Here is a 6,826-nt window from a genome sequence, read left to right as displayed (position 1 = left end):
CTGGAGCTGCGTGACCGCCGTCGGGGGCCCAGGCAGCGGGGCGGCCCGGGCCCACAGCCCCACTGTCCCGCCCCGGGACCCCTCCTCGGAGACCCCGGCGGAACCAGCACAGGTTCCAGGTTTGGGAGTCTCCGGCTTGAATCCAGATGCGCATCGCTGTGAAGACAAAAGACTCACCCCCTTCCTCCACGCTTCCTAAAGGTCACCCCGAATGTATGCTCGCCGGGGGGCCGCCCGCAAAAGCACGAGTAATGCTGGAGGCTTCCTCCTAGAGCAGTCTTTTCAAAAGGACCCCAACCTCTGCTCCTGGGTCCTGAATGAGCAGGAACCACATAAAAAAAAATGTACGTCCGCAGGGCCCGTGCAGCCCCATCTAATGCATGTTCATGCGGGCCGGGCATTCAGTTCGCGGAAAGGGGAGCCCAGACAACATGGCTAAAGCCACTTGCAAACGGATCTTGGGGCCGCACGGGGTGGGGTCGGGACCATTACAGAAGGCATTCTTCCTTGTGCTGAGCTGTTACACATTATCCAGCGGTTCTCAACCTGTGGGTCGCGACCCCTTTGGCGGTGGAACGACCCTTTCACAGGGGTCGCCTAAGACCATCCTGCATATCAGATATTTACATTACGACTCATAACAGTAGCAACATTACAGTTATGAAGTAGCGAAAATAATTTTATGGTTGGGTCACAACATGAGGAACTGTATTTAAAGGGCCAGAAGGTTGAGAACCACTGCGCGCTCAGAGGAAGAAGTAGCAGCGATGATGAAACATGACCTGAGAGATCCTGCTACTAACCTGCCTCATGCTAAAGCCCAGTCAGCCCAGGACCAGCAGGAAGAAGTCTGCGATCCACTAAGGTCAGCTTTATTTGTAAATAAACCGGGAGGAAGGACCGTGCAGGGGAAGCGTGGGTACCACGGGGAAAGGCAGGAGGAGGAAGCGCCTTTTGTGAGGTTTCGGTTCCCGCCGAGGGAGGGGAGGGTCGGCTAAGGAGAGCGGGGATCTGGATTGGACGCCGTTCCCGAGGCGCGATTGGGAAAAGCGGGCACGAAGCGGGGATTGGGTGCGGTGCCCAGCAATAAGCGACAATAGCCGCGGGGGCCTGGGTGTCATTAGTTACTGTAAAGCTGCTCACAGAAGACGCGGCGGCGGTACCGTTGCTGCACGGCCGCGGAAAATACAAGGTTCCCGGTTAACTCTGCAGCCGGCTTTCTCTGTGCCTGTCCGGTCGCTGCTGCTTGTTCTCAGTTCAGTCAGAGCTGGTGCTCCTTCTTTTGGTCCTGGCCCAAATCAAGAATGCTGGTTGGGATTCTTGCACCCATGATGCCGAACTGGACAGGATCCGGGTTCTGCCTTGGGAGCTCCGAACTGCTTTCAGACGCTCCTTACCATGGACGGAAGTTATTTTCTCGTCAACAATTCAAATGACATCTTGTCCTTATGCCCCGCATTTGCTGGGAATAGAGAAAAGATGGGAGCACAGAAAGGAAACAGTAGAAAAGTTGGTCGATGGGACAGAGGAGATGTTGAATGATGGAGGGGTGAAGAAACTAGGCATGAAGAACAGGAAAGAGTGTCATGGGGGCCCATGAATTAGGAATATTGGGGCAGAGGTACGATGAAGAGATTTCAAAAAAAAAAACACCAAAGAAAAAACCATGAAGATGTTTAGCCTTCCCAGTGATCCTAGGCTCATGGAGGTCCTAAATGGGAGGACGAAGGGCCAAATTCACACAGCAAAAAAAATGTTTCATCTGGCCCACATGGTAGTTTTCCAAATATATTTTAAGTAGATACCAAAATTCAATAAATCAGGAGATTTTACCTTAAAATCTAGATTTCTAGTTTATCTGGAAAAGAGGTAAGTGTCCAAGGCCTCTCTTCATTCTGTATATGGGAGCAAGCTGCTCCTGTTAAGCACCAGTGTTCCATCATTTCACTGCTCCTTGGCGAGACAGGCTGTGCCTCTCTTAAAGGGATGAGAATGCTCTTCAGTTATTTTTAAGCCTCTCCTAGATAATTTTAAAGTTTCTCTTCAGGCACTCCCCAAAGAGCTCCACTCCGCACTGGTGTGAAGAACCCAGCCTTAAGCCAGACCCTGTGTGCTCCCTTAACGCACCCAGCTCCTTCCCTTTTTACTCTCCCTCCACCTTGTTTTCACTAAACTTCTTCTTTTGAATCTGTTTTGCCTCCTCTCTTGATTGCTATCTTGAAGGGGTGCCAAGAACCTCTTTGCTGGTGGCATTGGTAATAACTCAAGGCGTGGCCATGCCAGGCAATGCCACTGAGTTTTACTCTTTGCCTTTTGACCCGAACCCTCTGCAATGTTCTAGGGCACCTCCAAGCCCAAAGGAACCCCTGCGCACTCCCAGTTGGGAGATGGGAGAGTATGTGAGAAAGGCTCAATTGAACAAGCTTGAGACCCTTCTTTCAACTAAGACAATGATCAATGAAAGCACTTCCTACATGCATCTGCACTTTTTTCTTCCTGGGGAGAGAATCCACACCTTTCATCATATTTTTAAGGGGTTATTTATCCAAAAAAGGAACATTTGAAATATAAAGTCCCCATTTTTAGAAGTATTACATCCTTTTACATTAATAAAAATTTACACTGGGGATTTTTACTATATATTATTTAAATGACTAGAGGCCTGGTGCATGAAATTCGTGCACGGGTAGGGTCCCTAGGCCTGGCCAGGAATCAGGGCCAATCTGTGGGGTGCCAGCAGGGCAATCGGAGCCCCTGCTCACACCTGCCTTGGCCAGGAGCCACCCCTTCACCTGCTCCACCATCCCGCCACGGTCCCACTCTTGTCGGGGCCCATCAGGGCCAACAGCGCCTCCACTGCCACCTGCTACCAGCACCACATCACTGGCACTCGCCATGTTCCATGCCGCCCCCTGGTGGTCAGTGCACGTCTAACTCCCAGTTGGTCGAACTCCTGCCAGTGGGGACAATTTGCATATTAGATTTTTATTATATAGGACTAGAAGCCCAGTGCACAAAAATTTGTGCAATCGGGAGGGGGTCCCTCAGCCCAGCCTGTGCCCTCTCACAGTCTGGGACCCCTCGGGGGATGACCCATCTGCTGGCTTAGGCCCGCTCTCCAGGGGATTGGGCCTAAGCTGGCAATCAGACATCCCTCTGGCAGCCTGGGAGCCCTCAGGGGATGCCCACTTGCCAGCGGGGAGCAGGCCTAAGCTGCAGTTGAACATCCTTAGCGCTGTTGAGGAGGCGGGAGAAGCTCCCACCACCACCGCTGTACTGGCAGCCATCAGCCTGGCTTGTGACTGAGCAGAGCTCCCCCTGTGAAAGCGCACTGACCACCAGGGGGCAGCTCTTGCATTGAGTGTCTGCCCCCTAGTGGTCAGTGTGTGTCATAGTGACCAGTCATTCCCAGTCGTTCTGCTGTTAGGGTCAATTTGCATTATACCCTTTGATTATATAGGATAGAGGCCTGGTGCATGGGTGGGGGCCGGCTGGTTTGCCCTGAAGGGTGTCCCGGATCAGGGTGGGGGTGCCGCTGGGGTGCTTGGCCAGCCTGGGTGAGGGGCTGAGGGCCGTTTTCAGGCTGGCCACACCCCCTTCAGGGAGGGGGGTCCTGCTGGGGTGCCTGGCCAGCCTGGGTGAGGGGCTTATGGCTGTTTACAGGCTGGCCAAGGCCCCCAGTGGGGACCCTCACCCCATGAGGGTATGGCCAGCCTAGGTGAGGGACTGATGGCTGTTTGCAGGCTGGCCACAGCCCCATCAGGGTGGGGGACCCCGCTGGGGTGCCTGGCCAGCCTGGGTGAGGGGCTGATGGCTATTTGCAGGCTGGCCACAGCCCCTTCAGGGTGGGGGGTCCTGCTGGGGTGCCTGGCCAGCCTGGGTGAGGGGCTGATGGCGGTTTGCAGGCTGGCCATGGCCCCTAGCCACCCAAGCTCCAAGTGGAAGCTGGCTGGAAGCAGGTATCTGGAGTTTATTTATCTTCTATAATTGAAACTTTGTTACCTTTAGTGGAGGCCAGAGCCGGCCAGGGCAGGTGGGAAGCTTGGCTTCCTCCATCGCCGGGGCAACCAAGCCTCCTGCTTGCTCCAGCTCCCAGCCGCCATCCTGGTTGGGTTAATTTGCATATAGTCACTCTGATTGACTGCTGATCCCAGTGCTGGGAGGCCTCGAGGCTCCACTTGACACCGGGGCAGTGAGGCTTTGCTGCTCAGCTGATCCCAGTGCTAGGAGGCCTTGCAGCTCTGCTGATCCCGGTGCTGGGAGGCATATTACCCTTTTACTATATAGGCTAGAGGCCTGGTGCACAGGTGGGGGCCGGCTGGTTTGCCCTGAAGGGTATCCTGGATCAGGGTGGGGGTCCCGCTTGGGTGCCTGGCCAGCCTGGATGAGGGGATGATGGCTGTTTGCAGCTGGTCACACCCCCTTCAGGGTGGGGGTCCCCGCTGGGGTGCCTGGCCAGCCTGGATGACAGGCTGATGGCTGTTTGCAGCTGGTCACACCCCCTTCAGGGTGGGGGTCCCCACTGGGGTGCCTGGCCAGTCTGGGTGAGGGGCTGAGGGCCGTTTTCAGGCTGGCAGGTGACTGAAGCTCCCAACCTCTCCTTTTTTTCCTTTTTTTCTTTTTTATTCTGGGATTTACTTACCTTCTATGGCTGTCACTGGAGCTGAGAGCTGGCTTTAGCTCTGAGGCTCTGCTCCAGCTCTGAGACCTCGGTTTGTTTGACTTCTATAATTAAAACACTGTTGCAACTCCAGCTCAGCCGGCTGGCTGAAAGCATGGGGATTGTTTAGCTTCTATAATTGCAACATAGTTGCTTAGAGTGCAAGCTCAGAGCCCAGCAGTGGCAGGCAGGGAACCTTGGCTTCCTCCTTCACTGGAGCAAGCAAGCTTCCTGTTCTCTTCAGCTGCGTGGTTGCCGGCCGCCATCTTGGCTGGCAGTTAATTTGCATATCGCCCTGATTAGCCAATGGGAAGGGTAGTGAAGTTACGGTTAATTACCATGTTTCTCTATTATTAGATAGGATATTAATTTATATGAGTGGTTTGTAAATTATAATCCCCATAAGAACAGGAATACCAATCCTATACAAAATACTTACCATATTACTTTCTCAACTAGTTATTCCATAATTATTTGTTAAATGAATGAATAATTAATGAAGGTAAGAAAAAAGGAAAGCGTATATGAGCCTCTATATAGACAAAATTTCAGATAATTTATTTCCCCTAGGGAAAGAAAGATAATGTTATACCAACTTTGTGAGGATTCAAATAGTATGTTTGGTTTAAAATAGAAAATGATCCAAAGTATTTCATTTGCACTCCTCCTCCTCCCAACAGCCTCTCCCCACTTCACCCCCGCTCCCCAGCACCAACCATTCTTTGCTCTTTTCTGCTGGTGCTATAGCGAACTACTCACCCAAGGACTTCCTCTCCAATCCAAGTTGGCTGCTGTTTGGATTTGGCTAAGGGGAGGCACTGGCAGAAGAAATAGGCCAGAGTGATTCTTCCCAATCCCCCTCTGGTTTGACAAAGCATCTCTGTCAGCAGCTTCATCCTCTTAGACTACAGTGCCTACCTAGTGGTCCCTGTTCTGTAGTTCCAGCTGTCATCGGGCGCTCCTCCCTGTGTCCCCTCAGCCAGAGGGTATTGCTAGTCACTGGGTGGCCACCATCCCTTGCTTGTTCCCTTAAACTTACACACTTCACTGTAAGTAGTACTTTCACTAACATTTTTTCCTTTGTCATGTGGAGGAAATTCAATTTTCTTCAGGGGCCTGACTAATACACATTCTAGGTGCCAGTCACTGTTCTAAATACTTCATGTACATTATTTTGTTTAATCCTCATATGCAGCCTAAGAGGTAAGTACTGTTAGCATCTCCCTTTTACAAGTTTGTTAACCATTTATAGTGAGTGTACATGATGGTTGCAATGGGATTGTACCAGGGAGTCTGTATAGATCTACATGTTAGGAAGTTTGCAAACAACTAAAGATGCATTAACAATCCCTGAAATCAAATATGTAGACAACAGCTAATAAGCTATTAGGTTGAGATATAATAGTTGATTAAGTATCATGACTGGATATGACTATTGTTGCCATAAAATTACTTCTTTGATCCAATGTCAAATACACTATTAGCTTTTCTATGACAATTCAACAGTCCCAGGAAAGTGTTTTTATAACTATCTATATAGTACTTATAATTAATCACAACTTTAAGAGAAGATGAAGTTAATTCTTACTGAAAATAAATCTTAGTGGTAAGTGGGGGAAAAAGGGGATATCTGTAATACTTTCAACAATTAATATTTTAAAAACTATAAAAAATAACAAATCTTTTACATTGCTATCATTAGGCAAAGCCATTGAGAGAAATTTTATGCCATAGCCCTTCATGAATTAGGGGGAAATATATAAAACTTAAAACATATTTTCAATGATCTCCCACATGTTTTCCACATTTCTACTCATCCTCTTCTTACCTCCTATATGCTGCCATGTAGTTAATGTCATTTATGTTTTTCAGAATGGCTACTGGACTTGGCTAAAGTCTGCACATCTTCACTGACCCAAACCCACACTGAGAACAAATTGGGTATTCTTTATGTTTTGTCTTTAAAAGAAGGAGGAGGAGGAGGAGGAGGAGGAGGAGGAGGAGGAGGAGGAGGAGGAGGTAGAGGAGGAGGAGGAGGAGAAGGAGGAGGAGAAGGAGGAGGAGGAGGAGGAGGAGGAGGAGGAGGAGGAGGAAGACTTTGATTTGGCCGTTGTGACACATGAAGGAAGTGGCCCCCACTATGACATCCCCTCTCCTGTTACCCTG

At 50.2% G+C, this 6,826-nt stretch overlaps 1 long non-coding RNA gene across 1 annotated transcript; it reads left to right on the top strand.

Annotated features, from left to right (window-relative positions):
* Positions 1–85: 85 nt before the first annotated feature.
* Positions 86–6,602, top strand: LOC102431526. The gene is made up of 3 exons (XR_001347109.2): positions 86–344; positions 719–865; positions 6,533–6,602. It is a non-coding gene; the product is annotated as an uncharacterized LOC102431526 (long non-coding RNA).
* Positions 6,603–6,826: the final 224 nt, after the last annotated feature.

This window comes from Myotis lucifugus, unplaced genomic scaffold (assembly GCF_000147115.1).
Source record: "Myotis lucifugus unplaced genomic scaffold, Myoluc2.0 scaffold_9, whole genome shotgun sequence".
NCBI lineage: Eukaryota > Metazoa > Chordata > Mammalia > Chiroptera > Vespertilionidae > Myotis > Myotis lucifugus.
This window is presented reverse-complemented; position numbering and strand designations above follow the sequence as displayed.